Genomic DNA, 26,618 nt, shown 5'->3' with positions numbered 1-26,618 from the left:
CCTAAGCCTTTCCTGGTGGACAAACTGGAGGAAACCCCCTCCATAGAAATAAAGCATCCATCGCTGGATGAGCAAACCCAACATTTTGCGGATCATGGCCTTATATGCAGGTTTAATGGGCTATGGCCCCGCACAGCAGACCTCTACCAATGGATCCACTCTAACTGGACCAATAACTGCAAGGTTCTGCTATGCTCAAAAGGATTTTTTATCGTAGTGTTTGCCTTTGAGACGGATTATCAAAAAGCCTTAACTGGTGGCCCATGGTTTTGGGGTACTGCTGGCTTATTCCTCACTCCTTGGTTCCAAGAGTTCGATCCATCCACAGCAGTCATCACCAAACTTCCCATCTGGGTCAGACTTCCAAACCTCCCAGCAAATCTTTGGCATTTTGCGGTACTTCAAGGTATCGGCAACACTCTAGGCAGCCTTTTAGACACAGACGTCTATAGAGGGGAAAAGGGCTTATACACTTATGCCAGGATATGTGTAGAAATAGACATCAGCAAAGGTCTCCCGGACCAGATCAATCTCAAAATAGGAGATTTCCACTGGACTCAGACTTTGGACTACGAGAACACAGCCTTCCGATGCCGCAACTGCCATCTTACAGGCCACCTTCAGAGTTCTTGTCCCACGATGCCAGCCCAAAAGAAGAAAGCCAACACTAAGCAGAAATCCAAAAGCTGGCAGCCTCATGATCCTCCTCCCATGGATGATTTTGATTTCAGCTCAGATGAAGAGGAAGAGAACAAGGAAGGTGAGGCAGCAGCGCCGGAACCGGATCCGTCCTTGGCAGATCCAACAGTTGCGTCCGTCACACCAGCCTCTCAGAAAAGGAACCATGAAACCTCATCCTCGGACTCGGACAAGGAGACATCTCCGTCGGCGCATCTCAGCTTGCAAATCACGCCAGCTCAGCAAAACCCCCCTGAGTGGGTCAAAGTTGGCAAAAAGAAAGGGAAAAAATGCAGAATAGTGGATTCCGCACATGATGGGTAGATTCCTCTGCTCTGTTCCTGCTCCTCTGTTCCTTCTGTTTCTTCTTGTTCAGCATTGCTCTCTACTCTTTCTCTCTTAGGAGCCGAGGTGGACAACCAATCCTTTCCGGCTGCCTTTGTTCTTGTTTCTCCTGGTTGTAATCCCGCATTGTACCATACGTTTTCTTAATAGAATTAGTTTTTTACCGAGAAAAAAAAAATGTTGTGTTTTGGATTAGAAAATATTTTATAGATTGAAATCTTGGAAAATTAGAAGCAATCTATGTGGGTGGTTGATTCACAAATCAAGTGGGGTAGGTGTTGACATCCATTTAACAAAAAAATCTTTTATTCAACTATATTTAGTCATTAGAGAAATTTTGAGGTAAAAAATGACCTTATAAAGAGTTCTTTCAACATCGACTTTAAAAGAAACAATAGAATTCAAGAGGATGATGTCAATCATAAGGATAAATAGTTTTGGGGCGAGAAAGAAAATTTCTTTTTAATACTATTTTTTATTTATCTATTTAAAATTTTTTAGCAAAATTTCAGGTGTACGCACTAATTGGATGTAGGATTAATTTTTGATCCAATGAGTACCACTTTGCATACTTTTGATAGACACACATTGAGATAAACTGGAAATACATGATAACAAAAATAAATTTGTTTTTTTTCATGTATTTCTAGTTTATCTCACTACGAGTCAATCAAAAGTATTTAGATTATACATTAGTCGGATGCAAAATTTAATTCCACATATAATGAGTGATTACACATGAAATTTGAGTAAATTTATAAGGAGATAATTCGAACATACTATTAAAAAAAGTAGTTTTGTTTTTCTTTTCCTTTGAAAATTCATGATCTTAATTTATTATTTCAACTATTAATTTATTGTTTTCTTTAAAAGGCCTATTTTAGGCCTCAAAATTTCTATAATGTGAGGAGCATAACTTACAATTGAAAAGACGAGTGAAGCTCTAAAGAAGATATTGATCCATATCAAGTGTTGTGTTGGACTAGCATGCCTTTCCAATATTGGTTGTGACTGCAGCTTATGTGCCCAAAATATGTGAAATGGATAATAGTGGTGCGTAAACTAAATACAATATCAACAAACATGGTCAATTTGTATGGTTAATTATTTTTTTCATGTTTGAATGTTTTATATGCTTCCTAAAATGGTTACAATTTAACTGGTAACTGTTGTTGTGCTCATTACTTGGATAGCATATTGAAAGAAAATTTGTATAGTTATTCAGGATATAAGAAAAGGTCCAAGGCCCTATTACCCTTACCTTAATTTTTACTTGAAGACATATTATTAATTTATATATCCTTTTCGGTTTTAAGCATTGGAGGTAAGGTTGTATTGGGAGTACTTTATACGTTGCTCAACAAATATGAATAAGGTAGATTAGTGGGGTACTTTTTTTTCAAAGAAAACAACTCATGTATTCATTATCAAGAATATATACACTACTATAACTTACAATCGATGACCTTAAGAGACCACAGAATGTCCAAAAAATTTGTTCATCTTGCAAGATTCTTCATGTTCACCATATCTCATTTCATTGTTTCAATTTTCATGTCGTGTATCTTCTATATATATTTCCATTCAAAAATAAAAAGGTATCCAAAATAGAGAAAAATGATATGTGGAATTATATGTGGACGTCCATTACATACAAAAAAAATGATATGTGGAATTATATGTGGACTTCCATTTCATCTATTTCCTATCCATCACTGAATTCATATATTCCAGAATGTCTAAGGGGAAGTTGGAGGGATTCTTTGAGAGTGAATCAACCTCCTCCATTTAGTTCCCTAAAGATATGGCTATAGGATATCCATTCAAAGGTGGAGGCAAGTTGTCGAATTTCTTGGAGAATCACATCCAAACTGATATTTTGAATAATGATCCTTATGTTTGTGTAGTCAATAACTATTTTAGAGTCCCCTAGGACCTGTATTCTGGTGATGTTCTTGATTTTTTCTATTTGTAGAAGGAGACAAAGCCCAATAAATTTTTCCTTGCTACTTGTACCTTTTCCAAGTGAGGATCTGCTATAGAGAAAGTGGGTTTGATTGAAGTATACAACTACCCAAACCTCGTAGCAAGATGGGTGGCCTTGACAAACATCATAAAAAAACCTCATGGTATATCATAATCAAGTTCAAGAATGCGAGGTACTCATTCTGGTGTGGATTTTTTCTCGGACCTAAATTATCTTTCAAGTGCAATAACTTTTGTTGCACATGACTCAGGGAACACAGTGTTATCCTAGAGAAACTTTGCATTGCAAGATTTACATATACTATCTATATAGATACATGGGAGGCATTTATAGGAGCTTATGGTTTTATCAAGGAGCCAATGCCTTATCAAAACTACTAGTGAATTTGAGAGATAACGAGATTTTGGATTTAGGGAAAACTATATGAAAGAATATACTTTGGTGGCAAAGGAAAAGTTTATAAAAAGGTGTGACGAAGTTTCTTTATCATGGAGACATAATATTCATCTATTAGGTCCAAACCAACTATGAGTGATGAGAACCTCCCAAGTTAAGAGATTGTTATTGAGGGCAAGCCAAGTGGAAATTTTCACTTTTAGCAAGGCATTAGTTTTCCAGAGGCTCTTCCACCATCATATTTTCATCCCTTGAAACTAATATTCAACCCATATCATGTAGCCAAGCTTAACTGTGAAAGCTCCAATCCTTAGATTTTTTGTCCAACATATAGTATCAGGAATATTAGGCTTAAGAGTAATATTTTTTTTTGCTAATAGAAATATGTTTTTTTCCCATTTTGTTACTAGATCCTTGTATAGGCCAAGAGCCTAGGCCAATATCCATAAATTTTTTCCTCTAGCGTATGGGATCCTTGAAGAAGCATTTTGTAAACAAAGAAGGTTTGCATCATCCAAGCATGGTAGAAGGGAAGAGAAAGTGTAAAATCATCCCTAGCTTGAAACCAAGGGTCTCTACCAATGCTGACCTAAGATCCATCTCTGATTTTCTATGTTATCCACTTTCTAATCATTGGAAAAGATGCCACCCTTTCTTTCATAAAATTGAGCGTTTGGAGGATTTGTAAGGTTGTATGAGCTATTTGATGATCAACATGCCTTTGAGTTATTTTCTCACAATGACCTTGGTCCAAAGGGAATCATCAATGATCATTCTCCAAAGATTCCTGCTATTAAGTTCTTTAGAGAAGAGAAATAAGTTTTTGAGGACCCATCCTCCATATTCTTTTGGGGCCGCCAATTTGGTCCATCAAACTATAGCTATGCCTAAAGAGAATCTTGACCCTTTCCATAAAAAGATGAAACTGAGCCTACAAATTCTATTGAATATACCCTTAAGGATCATTATTATATAAAATCAATAAACAAGAGTGCTTTCTAGCATTGTCTCCTTAAGAATTCAATTACCACCATAGGAGAGGAGGTAGTGGGTCCAAATAGAAATACAATCTTCTACCTTCTTAACCATCCAATCCTAATTTTCCTTCCGATATTTTTTGGGTTTCAACGAAAACTCAAAATATTTTAGGCCATCGTCCAAGGGATTTTTTAAATAGGAGAAGGTTTCAAGTTCTAAAGAGTGCACAAGGACTAAAATTTCATTATAAATATTAACCAATTTATGACTATTGATGATCATACATGTAGAAAGACAAAAACAATCCAAAATAGATTTCATAGTTGTGATGTTCCTTTGAGTGCCTTGTAAACATATAAGGACATCATCCACAAGTAGCAGATGTGAATCCTGAGTGAATTCAAAACAATAAATGCCCTTGATATCACTTGTTGACTTATATGATTCCATTAGCTTACTCAGGGCTTCAATAACCAACAAATATAGTAAAAGGGAAAGTGCACATCTGTGTTGGATTCCTCTAGTGGCATTGAATAATCTAAAAGGAGCCCCATTTATAAGGGTAACAAAAGAAAAATATTGGATATGTACCATTATCCAATTAATGGAAAGGAGAACCATTCCCATCTAGATGAGGAGGTGGATAAAGGTCCAATCCACCCTGTCGTACGCTTTTGAAAGGTTTATTTTGAGAAGTATGGTGCTTATTTTTTAGACCTTTATATTGTGCATGACTTCTTGTGCGACTGCAACAATCTCTAATATGTTCCTATTTTGTAAGAAGCCAAAATTGTTCTTGTGATATATAGGAGCTTAGGCTGGGATTAAGTTTGTGAGAGATGGTTTTTGAGATAATTTTATAAAGAACGTTGCAACGGGATGTTGGGCCATAATCCAAGAAGGATTTACCATCCTGATATTTTTGGATTAAACATAAAAATGTGGTGTTAATTGATCTAAGAACCTTACCCTAATATTTTGATTCCTTAACCAATTTGAGGTCATACTTAAGGATGTGTTGATAGGCAAAACTGACCACTTATCAATAGGAGAAAAAAACCCAATCTGGGGTTCTTTAATAACCCAAGCCTTTTGGGATAACTTATCCTGAAAGGTTTTATGGCTCCATTAGCCTTATATTTCCTCCTCTTTCAAGAAATAAATCATTAGATTTGAACGAGTTTTCTTATTGTACATATATACAATTTCTTAGTGCTATAGGGATTAATGCATGGGTGGTTGGTGATTGAGATACCCTCAAGGATTCTCCCGGGATCCTTGGCAGATATGGTTAGATTAGCTGCAACTGGCCCAAAGATACATACACATATCCATATTAGTGAAATAAGAATTGAAGTAGGAAGAAGGATTGTTACCTCAGGTATTGGTGTGGTGTTGCTGGAGAGCGCAAAGTAGTAGAGTGGAATACCCCTCAGCTAGCTCCAAGATCAATACCCGCACATAAACAAGACGAAGCATAATATCATAGCATATAACTTCAAAAATCAATACATTATTACATAGTGATATCTAACTAAATATATCTAAGCCACTTTAATGATGCATAAACATGTAAATGTATCACAATACCAACGCCATGGAGTGGACAACACAATTGCAGGTCTATATTAATGATAGAAAAGAGTGATTACAACCATCAGTTGCATCAGCCTTCCCTTACTCCTCCAACTCTCTCTCTCTCTCTCTCTCTCTCTCTCTCTCTCTCTCTCTCTCTCTCTCTCTCTCTCTCTCTTCTTAACCTCTTGAAGAGCTGATGTCTAATACTAGCTTCGACAGTCAATAGGAAATCCTTTCAAATGTTTCGACCCCTTTCACAATGGCCCTAGCCTCAAATATATAGCATGAGAGGATAAGCCTTGCCAAATTATTCATGAGCTCCTTTGGGCAAAAGCAGAGATGTTTCCATGCTTTTGTGCTCTTTCCCTATTTGTACACTCCATTAGGAATAGTAATTCTTCCAAACAGGTCGAATTTGAATGTTTCCCTACCTTTATGAGCTGACATGGAGTGAATATAGTGATATTTCTCGGTCAACTTGCTCCTTTGACCCACAGAAAATTACTTTAGTTGACTAACGCTCTTCCCGAGGCAACAGACAGAGTTACCCTAGGCACTAACGCACTTGATGCATGGCTAGAAAGCTTTATAAAGTAGGTTGCTAGTTCTTGGAGAGCGTTAGTTTGAAAAATAGGCCTATGAACTTGGTCAGTCTTTTCGTCATCTTGCCATTCTCCTCTAAAGTAATGAGGAGGTCATTTTCCTATGTAACAAATTCCCCCTAAAGTGTGAGATCATAGGCAGAGACGATAGTCGAAATACTTTATATAACTGTTATTTTCTTTGAAAAAAGAGAGAGAGGATCGGAGCTTTGAGAATACGAGAAAGCTGATACAACACATATATATAAAACATCTAAAATCATGTCCTGAGTCGGGCATTCCCACACTCAATAGCTATGTCAGAGCGATTTCTCAACAAAGAGATATGACGATCCTATCCGTCGATAAGCACAATGCGGGACTTGTGTAATAATAAGATCATTCTGATGAGATGTCTCCAAAAAATAATATACACAACTTGGGAGAGGAAAACAAGGCTGAGTGATGTAAGCCACTACCCAAGGTCCTGATTTCCTCTTCACCTTAACAACATAGTTCAATACATGTGAATAAATGCATTGAGGTCAAACATGTACGAAATCATCTGATTACCAGTTAATAATGGAGACTGTTAACAGACGCGAGGATGGCCACTGATAATGGTGATGGTCTCCAAGATGCACAGTACAATATAGTGAGTGTGAATAATGTTTTTTTCATTGAACACTTGTAGAATCATTTAACCAAAATCCAATAATGAAAACCCCTGGCCAAACACAAGGAAACCTGCCACTATTGTCTCCAAGTTCTAAGGCACTGAAGTGTTTCTAGGTCTTCTTCCTAGATAAAGTGTTGAAGTCGATAGGAAGAGACCTGTCGAAAGGTAGGCAATAATGTGTCCTACATTAGTCGACACGAAACGAGACAAGAATGATTTTTTTTTTGAAGAATAGTTTGAGCATTGGGACAAATCGACAGAGGGCATGATGGAAGGATATGCTTGATGGTTTGATGGAGGAAACAGAAGATAAAGGGTTTCCCTTGAACAATAGAAGGCACAACACAAAGGTTTTAACCATGCAACACTAGACTCATGAACACCAAAGAGTGTTAGGATATAGAGATGCAAGAACATCGGGGTATATAGGCTAAACTCATAGGATGGTAAGGTTCATATTGAGAGGCCATCACAAAGAAGGTTTTGCTGAGGGAGTGCCATGTTCAAGGGAGCGAATGCTGCCAAAAAACTCTTTTCAAAATACTGACATAAAGCAATTGTATTTTCCACTTTCCCCATCTAATTAGTTTAATGAGTCCAGATGGGTAAACTCAGTGGTATTTTCATATTTTGAGAGTCTGAAAAGATCATAAAGAGCGACTCCAGGGTGGTCCCTTTGTCATAGTTTTTAACTGGGTGCGACAAAGGTTTAATAGTATACCCAAAAAGGTTCCTTTTTCGTAAGTTAGTCTACTGAGTTCGGATAAAGAGATAAACCTACGCTCAATAGACGTTTGCCTCATTTTGTTACGAGTACGAGGAGACAGAGTAAACTCGATATTCGTCGTGAAATTTTAATGAGTCACGCGACGACAAACTCAATAGATCTTCATCAAATTTTAACGAGTCAAATGAAGAAAAATCGAGGTATATTTTTCATTTTAATGAGCGAGGAAAAAGAGGTAAAAGAACTATTCATTCCTTCTTCGTATATTTAACGAGCCCAAAGAAGGGAAAAACTCAGGGAATTTTCAATTTAAGAGCAAGAAAAAATCCCAAAAAAGTAAAGCTCTCATACCGTCGTCATAGGAGTTTAGCGAGCCTAATGACGTAAAAATCAGGGATTTTTCAGTTCAAGAGCAAGAAAAGATCCCATAAAAGAAAGTGCTCATAATGAATCGAACATGGTCATTTCTGCAATTCAGCCCTGAAAGTCCTTTCATCAAAACATGAGTAATTTTTGACAATATGTCGACATGGCGCCTGATAAATAACATAGGAAATGAACTACTTCTACTTTAATGACTTTAATTAAGATAATTCATACCTCCAAAGTGACTATAAGGGAGTTTTGGAGCCTCCATTTTCACCATTTTCATCATTTGAGTGCTATGAGAGTGTTCTGGAGCTAAAGAGGAGTAGATTTTCCATGGACGATTGCGAACAATCCAGGCAAAAATTCGACTTGCCATTTGTTCCAAGTAGATGGAAAAACCCTTATCCTGCATTATTTAACCTTTTTTAGCTGCATTGGGGGTGGATTTTTAGAATTTGGGGAGGCCCTAGCTCATTAAATGCGACTAATGCCCCCCTCTAGGTCTAGAGGGGTGTTAAATGCCCTTCACGACCTAGAGGAGGGTGTTAGTGTGCCCTATTTTCCCTAAGGGGGAGAATTAGTGCAGGAGGGCACATTATAAAACCCTAGCCAGTGATTTCTCAAGCATTTTTGCCCCATTTTCACTGATTTTTGGGTTGATTTGTGTAGGTTTTGATCCATCATGACTAGTTTGTGGAGGGAATGAGCCCATGATTGTCAAGAATTACTTATGAGAAATGATCAAGCTTGCATACTTGCATTGCGCTGATATGGTTTGATGAAATATGCAAGGCTTGACTTGATGAAAGGTTAGGAAGAAATTTTAAGCTGGATCATTCAGCATTGGGATGAACACCAAGGGGTGTTCAGGATCAGGGGTCATGAGCTCTTGATTGATAGAGATGGCATCTATTTTTTGGTTGGTTTGTCGTGCAGAGGTGCACGAGAAAACTTGACCAGGGGTAGGACCGATCCACGATCCACCTTAGAGCTGATCCAAGCTTATTGTATTCCTAAGAGCGGACTTGTGAGCAATAGGGTCCCTATAGAGCAGATCAGATCCAGGTCTATGAGGGCCATATTATGGATGATTGTGCACTTGGCGGGGTCCAAGAGTCCCCATGTTGCAACAAAGGCCCAATTTTTGCTTGCCATTGATTGTGTCTAGCCTTAGATCTTCAACTGGTGTGAGGCAGTTCTTCATCAACTAAAGGCGGAGTTGACAACATGTAAGACTCGAACCCAACAGAGTTTTGGGTATGGTACTCTCATTGTATCCTTTATACTTGAGAGGGTGCCCGTTATGAGACCGCGGATGAGTGTAGGTCTGCTTGATCTGAGGGAGCCCAGGAAAGGGCGATGGGCATCTCTCGATCCTCGCACTGGAGGGGGACCCATCCGACATTTTTTTGAAGAAGATTTCTTCGAATGGCTCAGTGGTCAGATCCTAATGATAGATGACTATGCCTACGAGGGCATGGACTTTACAAGCGATCCTGACTTGATATTGCCACCTGGTACCAATTGGGGGCCTCAAGGTAAGAAGGTTTTTTGAGAGTACTTTAAAGTATTTTTAGCTTTTGAATGTTTATGTAATGTTTTTGTTGTTTATGGGTGAACAAGTATTGGCATGAAGCTTTTTCTTGACACAGATGTGGCACCGGTGCGACTTGCAGGCATGCCTCGCCAAGCAAGGTGAGGGGACTAGCTACCTAGAGCTGGTATGGGAGCAGCTGGTTGAAGGGAAAGTACCCCTAGGGTCCTTTGGGCTAAGACTCTACCAGACTGAAAATTGCTTATTCAAAGAAGCACACACACAGCCATCATTTTTACTTTTAAGCAAATTCTAATGTTTAGGGTACGTACCTAAGGTCCTACGTTCGAGAAGGCCTTTAGGGTCCAAACCCTTCTTGGAGTTCCCTTCTTCTTCCTTCGATCTGCAAGACAAACAAATCAAAGAACACAACAGTACATGTACAGATATTTATGTATGAACCATCTTTATGCTATAAAGTTAGTTATAAAAATCTTTAAGTAACCACTTGCATAAGAATTCAAGACAAGAATCTCATAAGCATAAAGAAAGATTGTTTCGGGAACAAAGACGTGTTTCTTTATATATAAAGGCAAATAAAGTACATATATCGGAAAGATATCACCTGAACACCTTCAGCAGGCTCCAAGCAAAGCTTCCTCCCGGATTCGTTCTAGCCTCAAGCCTCCAACAAGAGCTCCTTCCAAGTCCTACTCAATGATGATATCAAGGATGAATGATCACCAAGACACATGGAAACAAGGGTTTCCTATGCAAAATGGGGGAAGTGCAGAAAGCACCAAGGACTTCAGACCTGGTCTAAGGGAAAAATCTCAGCATAATAATCTTGCTCTCTTTTCTCTCTCCCCTTGGCCTTCCCTTTGATGTCTTTTTATACCCTCTCCAAAGTAGTTTTTTAGTTAGGAGTTGGTTGGGAACAGTTGGGCCACGGGCAATAACAGGTGATCCAGCAGGTAAAACCCGCGATCTCCGCCTGAAAAAGAGGAATTTATTATTTTTTAAGTGTTTTAATAGATACACGCGGGTTGGGTATAACAGACCCGCGTGTACACGCGTTTAACTCAGGGCAATGTCGCGTATAGGGAATAAAACACTGTTTTTTAAATTTTTGGACCAGGTCTGGAAGGAGGGGTTGCCCTAGGCCATGAGTGCAGCATCACAAACCATAAGAGTGAGATTTGGAGCTATAACAGATGCCCCCTAATGTATGAGGTCAGAAGGGGAACATGATGGCCGAAATATATTAAGTAAGTACAAGGAAAGGAACTCTGCCGAAAAACCGAGGAGGACTTCACTAGAATTCATCCTGCCAAGCCACCGAAAGGAGATCAGAAAGAAACACTGTCTGAGGCGGGCATACCCATGCTCAGGAAAAGTAAAGCATGTCCGCATATCAAGTACAAGCGGATCCACTAAGTATACAAGTATAACTGACTGGAAAATACATAATGGATCATCTGATCATAATGAGTAAGTACATGTCTGAATATCACATATAAGACTGTCAATGATGTTGAAAGATGCAACGGATCACTGAAATCAAAGACTGATCCCATAAGGTACCAACTGAACATGATGGAATAGGATGGTACTACACTGCAAACTCAGGTGCCAGCATATAGAATGTCGCCATGACTGACTGCAACATATAAGGTGGAGTGGTATCAACTAGCAGCAACAGGAGCAACTGTCAAGTGAACCAATGAATGCTGATACAACCTGAGGTCTTCACCGACCGCCGTGGTACATTTCTAAATCATGGGAATAAATGATCTGAAGTCGACCATGTGAGAAATCGTTTGATTACCGGTCATTGATGTATACCATTAACAAACGCGAGACTACTCACCGATAATGATAATGAGCGTCAAGGTACCCAGTACAATCTAACAAGTGTGAATAGATGAGCTGAAGTCGAACACCTGTAAGAATCTATCAATCAGGAGACAATGATGGTTTCCCACTGTCGATAGCGAGGAATCTGCCACTAATGACTGCAAACCCCAAGGTACTGCCAAATGGACTCTAGATCTTTGCCCCAGAGCAATGAGTCGGAGTCGATAGGGAAAGATCCGCTAGAAGGAAGGCATTAAGGCATCCTCCATCAATCTAGCGCGAGTGTAACCCGTAGGCCAATAATGTGGAAGGAATCGGACGAAAAAGATGTAGTAACCCAACCGAAGTACGTTTCCGGCATACACAAGATGTGGCTAGCGCACGGCAGAAACCCTCTGAACCAACCAATAATGAATGCCGACACAGAGGCGAGGTATCCACCAATAGGGTCAAATGGAAACCAAGGTACTGCACGAATCCCAATGTGTGATAATGTATGCTGATGTCGAACACAAGGGAAACCACTCAGTCAAAGACCCATGATACTGATCGATGCTGAGCACAAGGTAACCTATCAATAATGAAAATAGGGCCAGGGTGCGGCTCTAGGCCTGTCCTCAGAGCAATGTGTCGTCGTCGATAAGGACAAGACCCGCTAGCAAGAAGTCAATGGGGACCTTCTCAAACCGGCACGAGTAAAGGACCAATATAACTGATGTGATGATAGACATGACACTGACAACCAGGGATGGCCGACTGAAAAATGAGTCAAGAGACACCGCAGAAAGGCCGACTCAGGCTAACTTCCCTTGAACAAAAGCACGACTCAATGTGACTATGTGGCAGCATATGATGAATCTGTATAAGTTCGTCATGCAGGAGGCACGAACGAACCCTCCATATGATTGGAAGAGATAACCAATCGGGGGAGAATTGACTCGATAACAAGATTATGGCGTACCTAAGTCAAACTAAATCCCACCCATGCGGAGGAGACTTTGTTTTGAGTGCTTTGTTCAAGGGCGACACGACTGACTCTAGCTGCCAACAATAAATGGAAATAATGTCCCTGTTCCCGCTCTTTTTGGAAGATTTAATTTTTTTGTCTTTTTCTGATAAGCCGGAAAAAGAATAAAAGAATTCTATGGTACAGTGGAAAGAACGAGTGTTGGTGAAACAGATGATCTAGTTCCTGGGAAAGGAACGTTCCTATGCTCAATGGAAGGAGGTGAAAAACTGGTCAGTGACACTCAAAGGTAAGTTCCTTCCACGGATCTGGGTATGTCAAGCTGCAGAAGTCAAGGGTATGCAAGGTTGATTTTGCAGACGTCATGGTCAAAAGTAGGCTTAAACACGAGTCCAAGTGAAGCCGGCTATAGGCCAAAAGGTGCAAATGGTCAACATGCAATGCAGAAGTACAACTCAACACACATAGGAGCCTCTAGGGTATAAGGCCAGAACAAAATGAAGAAGCACAGAGGAATGAGTCTTCAACGCATAAGTCATGGCGGGACTACAGAGGACTCCCGAGTCTACTCAAAACGAAGCAGCATGGGCAACAAATGTCAGTGAGGTGCTAACTAGGATGCCCATGTAAAAGGATGGCTCTACCATCATGTCATGATTTAAAGAATCGGCGAGTGAAAATGGCTTACGAACCATAACATGATGGGGTCGACCCTACGGTAGATGTATCGGTCAAATGGAGGCTAGTATGCATAATGCAACGGAAAAATGGTGTCCCTAACCTATATGCCAGTGAGAACACGATACCTGCCATGAAGGGTCAGCAGTCATGGAACCGTCTCGAACCATCGAAAAATGTCCAAAATGTCCTGAAAAACAACCCAATCTCGACATTCCAAGCTCCCAAGTTAAAAGTGACATGAAACCAAACAAAATAAAATTTTGAAAAAATTTTGCATTTTCAAAACTTATAAAAAGAAATTTTGGACTTACCATTTTCACCGTTTGACTTGGAGAGCAAAAATTGTGGAGCAAAAGGAGCAAACTTCCCTGTGACTTATTCAACCGTTCAAACTTGCCGAAAACTTCCAGGTAAGCACTAAACTTGTCTTGCAATTGATTGTGATAGTTTTTAGGAAGTTTAATTAATGTTTCACCGTTAGACTTTTGCAAAAAATTGCTCTGCGGCGTACACGCGGGTTGGGTGTATAGAAATCGTGTATACGACGGCCCTACACGCGACTGTATACAAGTGAACCCGCGTGTGCGCAGCAAACTAATCTTATACAAAAAACTAACGGATGAAAATGATTTTTTCTTCCAGGATGACTATCACATGGCGTGAAAGAGAGCACTCAGCTGTAGATAATGAAGTTATGAACAATGATGAGGCATTAGACGCCCTGCGGGGATTCAGATTGTTAAAATTCTTCAAGTTGCCAAATATGAAAGCAAACGTGCGTCTGCTCGAGAGACTCATTGATTATTGGGATGTCGAGGAAGAAGCTTTTGTGATTGATCAGATGCCACTCAGGGTAGAAGTGGAAGATATATATTTCATCACGGGCCTTTCCCGAAGGGGAGAGGTAGTAAACTCCCGGGGCAGGACCCAGAATAGTCTCAGTGTAGACGACTATGTTCACATTTACTGCCCAGGTCATCGGAAGGTCGGGAGCCAGATCTCTATCCCACACGTGGAGAGTTTGTCACTGCGGATAATCTTGTTCACCATAGCTCGAGTGAACGGATCATCCTCACTACATCAGGCATCACGGGTCAACATGAGCGTAGCAGTGGACTGTCTCACCACGGTGTTTGACTGGTGTACTCCTCTACTTGCCAACATGAAGGAACAACTTGCTTCTATCAGGAGGGGACAGACCAAGAACTTTGGGTACGGAACCATTTTATGCACTTTCTTCTTCGAGAAGGTTCCCGCACTTTGCCCCAGGGTAGCAGTTCCCATCAGTAGTCCACGTGATCCATGTATGGGCCGGTGGGCTGACTTGATGAAACGTCTGGGGGGTGGGGAAGTGCCTAGGAATGCATTCGACGATGACTTTTTTGCTTGGTGGGAGCAACAGATCATCGCCATAGATGACTACCCCTATGCTGGGCTGGATTTCCGAGGAGATCCTGATCTAGTGTTACCACCGGATGCAGCATGGGGCGAGATTGGTAAGATTTTTTATTTTTTATGATTTTATGATTTTTTGGATTTTTCAAATATAATGATAAATTTTGAAAAATATTTTTTTGATGAGATTCAAATGACTAATATGATGATCATGTTCCAGACATTGGGCCTGTGCGACCAGATGGATTCCCACGGCATGGACGGCGTGGCCGAGGAGCCGAAGAGGCGGCTGCGGATGCGGAAAGGACTCTCAACAACGTCCAGCGACACTTGACGAGACTGAGCTGCCAAGTACCAATGGCCGAGGTAGAGGACCTTCCTCCAAATATGCAGCGTCATGTGGTTGGGATGCCACGTGACTGGGTTCGCGTCTTTCGACGCGTGGCCAATGCTATAGTTACTTATTTAGCTGCTCATCCAGAGCCGAGGCGTTAGATATGCCTGACATGATTATGGGCATTTGAGTCCCAATTTTGTATATTTTTGGACACACATATGTACACTCGAGACGCTTTGCGATATATATATATATATATACAGTTTGACTTTTTGATGCATGATTTTATGATGATGAATGATTGATATGCCAGTCTAATGCTTGATTAGCGATAGAATCAGCTAACCAATTTTGAGATCTTGGAATGTGCAAATAATTAATGTAAATAAATGATCTTTGCAACAACCTCACCCTTAAATATTGGCGATATAATAATGGATCTCTAACCCGATAAATGTTATTTAACTGAGACACTATCAATTGAGAATCAAGGTATACTACCAACGAGTCGATCCCATAAGAGATTGCCTCGGATAATAAATTGATAACAGCTGTATACTCGGCCATATTATTTGAAGCAGGACCGATACACACGCCTCTCGATATCATCAACTGACCAGTTGGGTAATAAAGTACCCAAGCTGCGGAAGCAAGATTCCGAGTGTGCCGACTAGCACCATCGGCGAATCCAAAATAAACCAAATCATCCATCAGCACCTGCCAAGGCAGACCAAAAAGTGCTGATATCAGAAAACGCTCGATAATATATGTACAAATACACATAAAATACAAAGAAGCCATTGCCTGGTAAAACTAAGCAAAATACTTCTTTAAATAGAGCCCATTTCGGGGCTCCGCCAGCTTGTTTCCTTCGAAATCAATTAACTCATACGATCCTTTTTCTAAGACTCGTTTGATAATGAAAGGACCGTACCACATGGGCTTGAATTTGCCTGCCCCCAAGGCGTCCTTATCTTGGTCATAGACCAAGACAAGGTCACCTTCAGCAAAGACACGAGGACGGACAGACTTATCATACTGAGTTTTGACCCTTTTCTTATGGGCCTCATTCATTGTGGCGGAATCTTGACGCTGCTCATCGAGATGTTCCAGGTGAACTAGGCGCTCCTCGAGACTCGAAGTCTCAGGAAGAAGCTCGACAGCCAATTTCAGAGATGGAATTTCACATTCGACCGGAAAGATAGATTCCATCCCGTAAACTAACTGAAAAGGAGTAAAACCAGTAGCCGTTTTGACGGAGGTTCGGTATGCCCAAAGAGCCGGATACAACATAATGTGCCAATTGGACCGATTCTTATCGATTGTCCGTTGGAGTATCGTCTTAAGAGTTTTATTGACCGCCTCGACCTGTCTATTGGCCTGAGGATAGTAAGGGGATGAATGCTCCTGACGGAAACCTAATTTAAAAGCCAATTCGGACATTAGCTGATTTTGGAAATGACTGCCATGGTCAGTGACAATCTCTCTTGGGATACCGAATCTTGAGATAACTTGATTGAAAAGAAACAAAGCTGCCGTGTCACTGTCGTTCTTATAAGTAGGCATGGCCTCCGCCCACTTCGTGAAGTAGTCTACGGCCACGATAATGTACTTGTGATTCGCCGCTGAAGGCGGATTACAAGTCGTAAAATCAATACCCCACTTAGTGAAGGGACCGACGGTGACAACGGGAAAAAGGGGAGCTGGATGCGCGCGCATCTTGCGAGTAAAAATTTGACACGGGTGACAGTGTTTGACCGCTTCCACACAGTCCTTAAAGAGTGAAGGCCAAAAGTAGCCGGCACGTAAGATGCGCTGGGCTGTAGCAAGCCCGGATAGATGACCACCACAAGCTCCACTGTGGCAATCATTAAGAACAGACTCCGCTTCCTCTAAGGTTAAACAACGTCGAAGAATTGAATCAACCCCTCGACGGTATAATGTGTCACCAATGATAACATAGTTTTTAGCCAGGTGACGTAACTTACGACGTTCATCCTTGGAGAAAGTAGAGGGAAACTTCGAAGTCTGGAGATAAACAATGATATCTCCATACCAAGGGTCTTGTGAAGAGATGAGGAATATATGCTCGTCGGGTAAACTTTCCTCATAAACAATATCCTCTCCACAAGGAAGCTCAGAAATTAGCTCCGCAAAAACCATAGATTTCTTAGACTTGGCGAACAAGAACTCGAGGTCGAATTCTTGTAAAATAACTATCCATCTATTATATTTGCCCCCAATCACTCGCCTACTGAGGACAAATTGGAATGGATTGACCGCCGCTAGGACAAAAGTTTTGCATAGCAAAATATAATGACGGAGCCTCTGGACAGCATGGACAGCTGCCAAGGCCAACTTCTCAACCGGAGAATAGCGAAGTTCAGGGCCTATTAAGCCTCGGCTCAAATAATAAATCACGTGCTCGACAAGAGCATCGTCTTCCTGAACTAGAACCATACCAATGGTAGATTCTGCTGCAGCGAGATATAAAAGGAAGTCTCTACCATAATCCGGTGGACTCAAAAGCGGGGCAGAGACTAATGCCTTTTTCAAAGCATCAAACGACCGCTGCGCAAAGTCGTCCCATACAAATGGAACTCCTTTCCGTAGCAAACGCATGAACCCTTTAGTGATCTCGGCGTAGTTTGCTATAAACCGTCTCAAGAAATTGGCCTTCCCTTGAAGACTTTGAAGTTGACGGATTGAGGACGGGGGAGGCAACTGAACTATTGCCTCAACCTTGAAGGGATCAACCTGAATCCCTTCATTGGACACTATAAACCCTAACAACCGACCGGATGTAACCGCGAAAATGCACTTATTGGGATTCAACCGGATTTTATAGAAACGACATCGCTCAAAGACCAATCGAAGATGACTAGGGTGATCTGTTCTCTTTCGAGAACGAGAAGCGAGATCGTCTAAGTATGCTTCGATGACATGTTTGATGTCATGGAAAGCGTAGGACATGGCTCGCTGAAACGTGGCTCCAACATTTTTAAGACCAAAGGGCATCTTTCGATATGCAAAGGTACCCCAGGGACATATGAAGGCGGTTTTATGCTGATCCTCAGGACGAATAGAGATTTGATTATAACCTGAGAAACCATCCATAAAGGAGAAAATCTCATTACCCGCACACTCGTCGATAATCTGATCAATGAATGGTGTGGGGTAATTGTCTTTTGGACAAGCCTTGTTTAAGTCCCTAAAATCGATGCATACGCGGATTGTTCCTTGCTTTTTGTCCACAGGGACTGGATTTGAAACCCAATCCGTAAGAGGAACAGGGTATATAAAACCCGCCCTTAGCAGCTTCTCAACCTCAGCTTTGATAGCCGCTGCTTTCCTAGGGTTAACCGGCCGAAGCCTTTGATGAATCGGTTTTGCGTTTTCGTACGTCTTGATCTCATGTTGGACGATAGAAGGATCAATGCCGGACATTTCCTCATAAGACCAAGCAAATAAATCCCGATATTCCTTGAATAGGTCGGTATAAATTTGAATTTCTTCAGGGGAACACTCAATTCCGATGAAGATATTCTCGACGATGTTAGGATTCTTAGAGATGTTTATAGGTATCGTTTTTGAGATTACCGACATATTACCTTCGGCACGTACGTGTGTTGGAGCCAAAGGGTTCGACACCATACAAACATCACTATCAACGAGCTCGGAGAATTTAGATTCCACTTCCTGCAATGGAGGAAGAAAATATGAACGATGGTGTAAGTCTTCCCAAGGTCGATCTATACCCATCATTACTTCGAGGATTGCTTCTTCAGAAGGTAGAACCGAATCTAAGCAGTCCAAGGCAGATTTAGAATCAAAGCTCCAAGCGGGGGCCACATGACCATCTAATTCCTCTTCGGAAAAAGGAGTAGAATGGTTATCTGCAGAGTCTACGATAGACTGATATCTAAGCTCGGCTGCAGATATAGGAAACGCCATTCCATTCACTTGTCCTTCAACTAATGTGGTGGTAGGTGAAGGCAAGGTCCAAGGGTCAGAAAAATAATGAGTTCGGAAGAACTCTTCTCGAGAATACTCCTTGGATGATGAAATAGCATTGATTCTTGTAAAAGGAGAGGGAAGATCAAACGTACCCATCAATGAGGAATACATCCCTACTCCTAAATTCTCAGTCGGCGGGCGAGGGTTATCCACCAAAGGAACAGTAGAGTCGGAGGTTGCTTGAGGATCGATTGGAGAATAGTCCAATTGATCAACCTTAATGATTTTCCCCTCATGAGGAAAGCAAATGACACGAAACAGAGTCGATACAACGGCTTCCATCTCGTACACCCAGTTCCTTCCTAATAGGAGATTATAATCTAGGTTAGCATCTACGACTTCCACTTCGATATTAACGACCTTCCCTCCAACACATATAGGAAAGGCCGGGATAATCCCATGCGGCTTGTGAGAATGGCCATCAAATGCAGTTAAGATGGTTGGTGAAGGAACGGCCGAAGGTGAACCAATAGCCTTCCAACATGACATGGACATGACACATGTGGAAGCTCCTTCATCTATAACGGTGCGAAAAATATTGATTTTCCGGTATGTTGACTTTACCTGAAAAGCCATATGATGAGGGAGTCTCTTTTTTACATTTGACATGTCAAAAGAGAGCACTAACGAGTTAGCTGGATCGACTACTCCAATGGCGGAGAGTAAAGCACTTCTCTGAGACGGACACGATTGGAGAACTTCCAAAGTGGACATAGCACAGGGGCTTTGAGCCAAATCCTCCACAATGGAGTAATTTTGGGCGGCCCTAGCATTAGGGTTAATCGTCGCGCGTTTGGCGGAACCTTTCGGTATACTAGGCATAGTCTCAACAAGAGGTCGCTCAATATGAAGGTCATTACTTCCGGGAACCGTTTTATCCTTAGATGTTTCGGCTTCACCATAATCACGTGACCGAGTAGTCACGTTAACGTTTGAACCCATCATAAAAACATTTGATGCTTTTTCCCCTTCCTGGTTGCCCCCTGAGGAGGTCCCAGGATTCGAATTCGCGCCAGCAAGAAGTTGCTGCCCTTGGGGAAACGGGTTAGTTAACACAGCTTGCGAACTAGAAGTCCCTTGCTGTCCTAACAAGCGCTGAGCGTCTTCAATTCTAGGGCAAAGATGAGTTAGATGGTCCCCACTGCATAACTTGCAAGGGAACTTAACTTTCTTTCTCGACTCACCTTTACCACCACCAGCGTTGTTGCCGGATTTATTTGCATCGGGCTTCCCCTCCGAATTCTTCTTCTTACCACGTCCTTTCTTTTTCCCATTGGAATTTTGATTTCCTTTGGGGTTATCGGATTGGACGGCGTTAATGGAAGAATTTTGGGAAGCTTGAGGATTAGACATTGTGACTTGGTTGTTAGGAGCAGTTTGTAATGACAACTGCTGCAATTGATTCAACAAGTTCACTGTAGTCGAGTCTACTGACCCCACAATACCATCCGTGTGTGGACCTGGCTTCGGCTTAGCTAAATCAACCTTAGATCCAGGAGCATCTGGCAAGTACTTTTGGAGGATCCCAGACTGAGAGTAAATCAGTTCTAACTGCTGGGCCCTGAAAATGGCTTGCTCCTCAGAATAGACCCCAGACATGGAGACATCCTTGGAGATCTCGGGTTGCAAAGACTTCAAAAACCACTCTAGACGGTACTCCGGAGGGATTTCGGCTTTGATGAGCCTCTTTCTCCGTCTCCATTCCTGAATGTGATCAGAAATGTGGGTTGCCTTATCTTGACGAAAGGTAGCCAGAAGTTCAGTTCCGGCATCATAGCGGACAGGCAACTGGAAGTGATTCAAGAAGATATTAGCTAAGTCTGCGAACGATGTAAAGCTGCCCCCTGGCAACTCTATATACCATTTAGCCGCATTACCAGTCAAGGTGCGCTGAAAGAGTCTCAACCTAATCGAATCTTCGATGAGGGAGTTGGATGAGCACCACAAATGGAATGTGGTTACATGATCGCCCGGATCTTCACCACTCTTCCCTTCGAATTTTGGAATGTCTGAAGGGAGTTTGGTTGGGACCGGAGGCCAGGCCGGATTGTATCTGATAGGGTCATTCGTTAGCTTAGTGAGATCTGGCAAGTTTAACGTTGCCAGAAACGGAAGCCTAGGAGGACCTAGGGGATTCCACCCAGACTGGGCAGAACTCCCAAAGTTCTGAAAAGATTGTCCTGGGATTTGGGAGGCACCAGGCTGCCCGAAGTGACCATTAGAACCGGCTGAACCAAAAGGCAAACCTTGTGGTCCAGAAAAATTCGGAGTTTGACCAACTCCTGCCGTATAACCTCCATAGCCTGCAAAGTTCCCTCCTAAAGAATGGTAAGGAGTTGATAACCCCTGATATGGGTTCCAAGCCGAAGCAAGGGGAGGAATACTTTGAAACATGCTAACCGTGGAATACGGCCTACTTCCTTGTTGGCCGATAAATGGATTCGCAGTTCCTGCGTTGCTAACCCCAGGGTTATTCCAACCTTGGAAAGGATTGCTGCTTTGTCCTATTGAAGAAAAAGGCATGGATCCTACCGTTGGGTTGGAATGTGGGATATGACCACTTCCGAAAGGAAAACCCTGGAATGAAGCCGATCCACCCATCATGGACGTAGCGGCACTGAATGGAACCGATGGAATACCCTGTGATTGGGTGCCAAAAAGGAAGGAACCAGTACTAAAAGCATTGGTTTGGGAATTTCCACTCGTGGACGGAATGGAGGTAGACCCTACCAAAGATGTGCTAGCAAACGATCCGAACAAGGAAGCGGAGGGGATGGAAATGGTTCCTCCCCCTTGCACCGATGTTGGGGTTTGCATAGTCGCAGCACTCGTAGAAGCCATGCTTCCAGTAGTGATCATAAACGGTAAGCGCGTCGCGTAACCTGGACTCGCTGGTCTATGCGACGGAGTCCCAACGTATTGCAATACGTCTGGATAACTAGATGGTAGTGGAGAATTTGGAATCACTAATGATTCTGAAAGTTCTTCTACCTCTACGTTATTCTCCGCTTGAAAGCGAACTCGAGAAGGGACTGGAGTCTCCCTCTCTTGCTCAGAAGTACCAGGCCTTGCTTGGCCGCTAATATCCCCGAGAGGAGGATCAATCCCCGATGCGTCAACCGGCGTGGGATGGGCCCTACCGGTAGTATCCCCTCTGCGCCTTCTAGGAGAAGGCTCTAAACTAGGTGGCGAGAGACCACGAAGTCTTCGAGACCGTCTTGGAGACCGGTCAGCCACTTTGAATTTTTTGTTATGATCTAACTAAAGACTCAAAAAATTAAAAGCTAAGCCGACTAGGAGCACAGAGCACACACTATAAAGTTCCTAAAGAAACAGCCAGTCAAACAACTTTCAAGTATTTCCGCTCCGGGTGATTAGGACCGGACACCAAAATACGAGAAAGTGAATCAAAGGGCCTTCCGAAGATAGTCTGGGATGATGAGGGCCCAGTCCTATCAGCGAAGGTATCAGAGGAAGTTACGCTGACCTCCTAACAACAGCCTGCGCCGGTGCAAGCCCCCAAGCTTCGCAAGGGTGCCCTCCAGTAGTACTGTTGAGAGTGATACAACGTCGACCTCAGGTGCCACGGGATTCCCCTCCGCAGCCACCTATGCAGATCCCTAGGAGAGGCAACTATGGGTACCAACTCGTCGCAGAAGCCAGGCGGAACAGTCGTGAGGTAAGTTCGGACAAGTAGGAGAGGGGGTATCTCTCTTTCCTGCCTTCACAGACCCTCGTGCTTAACTCCCAGATCCGGAGCTTTCCTGGTCTTCCTAACGCTATTGGATTTACTCTCGTTAATCAGACTCTTATGTTTGACGTTTTATGTGGCCTTGGAGAGTTAACTCTCCACTCGCCTATTCCAAGGCCCTAAAATCCTAAACTTGTTGGTGTAATAACTAAAACAAAAAGTTCTAGTGGATTTTAATTAAGCGCTTGATTTTATTAGGCTGTTCTTTAAGTCACAGGGTTATGGAGATGAAACTTGTGGTGTTTTTATGGACGCAAAAGAAATTAATAAAACTTAGCTACATGCACATGCACTTTTGTTTTCGATGAAAAGCAATTTCTATGAGGTTCAGAGGTACTTCTAATATAAACAAATTTTTCTTTTTCTTTTCAGACTCCACACTCACAAAAACTAACAAAACTAAATATGCCTAAAAAGAGATGCAAATCTTACCGTAATGCAAGAACTATATGTGGATGCAAGATTCAAAGACTACTCTAAAAACAAAGAAGGAAAGTTGCTGCTTTACCAAATTTTGTCTTGCCACTAAAATGCTTAGATAGAAGATGATGTGTTACCAATCATTTCGTCCAAACAATAAAAACAAGTTCTAAGATAAAAAACAAAGCACTTTCACTTCGCAAAAAAGGAAATCAAATGAGAAGCAAGTTTAAGAAAGCGAAACTCAAAAACTTTCAAAAGATTTTCTTTCAATCAAACCAAAAAGTCTTTTTCAAAGGAAAGCTCTCAAAAACTGACACCAATGATTGATAAACAAGCAACCAAACACTTTTGTGAATTGACACCTTTCAAATGATGAAAACTCAACAAAAATAAAATGTGTTCGAAATCGCTTTTGACAATCAAAAGCAGCAATGAAAGTCCTAAATATCAAAAGACAAGTTTCAAGAAAATGGTAACAAACAAACTTCCCGAAACGAAGGAGCAAATGGTCATAAAAATGATTTCGTTAAGCAAACAAAAAGTGTCATGAAAGCAAAAATGGACACAAAGATTGAACCCAATCTTCCCACTCTGCCGAAACAGAGCAATCAAGATTCTTAAACAGAAATCTTGTGTGTCAAAAATCAATGACGCTTGCAATCAACGAAACCAAGACTAATACTCCTTATGACTAGAGAGAGTTCAGAACAAGATGCCCCCCGTCAAACAGAGAACTGTTACTGGAGAAATAACTGCTTGACACTGACCCCAAACCACCAGACAAACATTCAGCAAAAAGAAAATTTATAAATCTTGAAATTTATGTAATATACGCGCCTGCAATTAAGTGCAGAATGCGTGTATACGCGACTGAAACTAAGGAAACCTGCGTATACGCGGGTTTACTTAGTGCAACTTGCGTATATACGCTTCTGTAATCCAGGAAAAGAGCGTATCTGAAGTCTTTCAAGAAAAATAAAAAAAACACAGACTGAAACTGGAAAAGCTTGGAGTTCAAGAAAAGATCAGACAGTCAGAGCCAACAAACAGAGGGGCTGAGCCTTGATTGGCTTGAAGACTACCCAAACTAGGAACAACAAGAGTGTTGTCCCCAGCGGGGTCACCAATTCTGGTTGAAGGGAAAGTACCCCTAGGGTCCTTTGGGCTAAGACTCTACCAGACTGAAAATTGCTTATTCAAAGAAACACACACACAGCCATCATTTTTACTTTTAAGCAAATTCTAATGTTTAGGGTACGTACCTAAGGTCCTACGTTCGAGAAGGCCTTTAGGGTCCAAACCCTTCTTGGAGTTCCCTTCTTCTTCCTTCGATCTGCAAGACAAACAAATCAAAGAACACAACAGTACATGTACAGATATTTATGTATAAACCATCTTTATGCTATAAAGTTAGTTATAAAAATCTTTAAGTAACCACTTGCATAAGAATTCAAGACAAGAATCTCATAAGCATAAAGAAAGATTGTTTCGGGAACAAAGACGTGTTTCTTTATATATAAAGGCAAATAAAGTACATATATCGGAAAGATATCACCTGAACACCTTCAGCAGGCTCCAAGCAAAGCATCCTCCCGGATTCGTTCCAGCCTCAAGCCTCCAACAAGAGCTCCTTCCAAGTCCTACTCAATGATGATATCAAGGATGAATGATCACCAAGACACATGGAAACAAGGGTTTCCTATGCAAAATGGGGGAAGTGCAGAAAGCACCAAGGACTTCAGACCTGGTCTAAGGGAAAAATCTCAGCATAATAATCTTGCTCTCTTTTCTCTCTCCCCTTGGCCTTCCCTTTGATGTCTTTTTATACCCTCTCCAAAGTAGTTTTTTAGTTAGGAGTTGGTTGGGAACAGTTGGGCCACGGGCAATAACAGGTGATCCAGCAGGTAAAACCCGCGATCTCCGCCCGAAAAAGAGGAATTTATTATTTTTTAAGTGTTTTAATAGATACACGTGGGTTGGGTATAACAGACCCGCGTGTACACGCGTTTAACTCAGGGCAATGTCGCGTATAGGGAATAAAACACTGTTTTTTAAATTTTTGGACCAGGTCTGGAAGGAGGGGTTGCCCTAGGCCATGAGTGCAGCATCACAAACCATAAGAGTGAGATTTGGAGCTATAACAGCAGCTACTGAAGATGGGGACGATGCCCAGAGTCTCTGCGAGGTTCTTAGGAACCTCGAAGGTCTGAGTATGGGTGTTCCCCCCCTTCCCATGAGGGAGATTCCCGCTCACATGTAGCAACACACTGTTGGTGTGCCTGAGTGGTTTTGGTTCCTCTTCGGAGGATAGCTAGAGTTTTATTGACTTTTCATGAGCAGTAGGCTCTTTTAGCAGGCGCATGGTATAGCCAACGGGTGTTTATAGTGAGGCTTAGTAGCCATTTTGTACTTAAAACACCCAAGTTTTGGGAAATTTTCTGATGTAAAAGACTAGATTCGATATATATATATATATTGGTATTTTATGATGTAAATGTTTTTTAAGTGTTTTTGTAAATTTTTAACTGTGTAAATCTTTACTTTCATACATGTATCTATAATAAATGAGACATATGCCAATCTAATACATAGTTTGCTAATGAATCAACAACTGCATTAAATTCTTGAGGAATGTGTTCATATGAAATAAACTCAAATTGACGTTCCAAGAGTCGTACCCTTAAATAATGATGTAACAAGATTGGATTGCGAATGTGATAATGATTTGTCAATTGCATAACGACAAGTTGAGAGTCTAACCTGACCACTAGATTGGAGATGTCTCGAGATGATGCTTCAGTGAGAAGTGAAATTATAGACATATACTCGACAATATTGTTGGTGGCAGTACTAAGAAAGACTCTCCCAGAACAAAGCAATTCTGACTCAGGTGTGTAAATGAGCCAAGCAGCTAATGCAAGGTTCCATGTGTGATGATTGACACCATCCGCATATCCTACATATGCTAAGGGTAATGATGACATCTGCACGATGAGAAATATGTATGAGACAAGTACTCAAAAAATACTAAAAAATCCAGTCACATCAAAAAGAAGCAAAACTTATAAATACATAGAATTACAAATAACATGCCTAGTGTAGTACTCAGAATAATACTTTTTCAGATAGAGCCTGTTTCAGGGCTCATCGAGCGAGATTCCTTCACAACCCTGAAGTTCATATGCCTCTTTTGAGAGGGCCTTGCTGATGACATATGGACCGATCCATAAGGGTTGAAGCGTTCCTGCCCCCAAGAGGTCATGTTTTTGATCATAGAGTAAAACAAGATCGCCTTCTTGGTAAGAAAAACACTTGACCTTTTTGTACTGGCCTTCGAC

Source organism: Pinus tabuliformis, chromosome 1_2 (genome assembly GCF_031772625.1).
Source record: "Pinus tabuliformis cultivar Carrire ecotype Pingquan chromosome 1_2, CPIR1, whole genome shotgun sequence".
Taxonomy (NCBI): Eukaryota; Viridiplantae; Streptophyta; class Pinopsida; order Pinales; family Pinaceae; genus Pinus; species Pinus tabuliformis.
Note: the sequence above shows the minus strand (reverse complement) of the source record.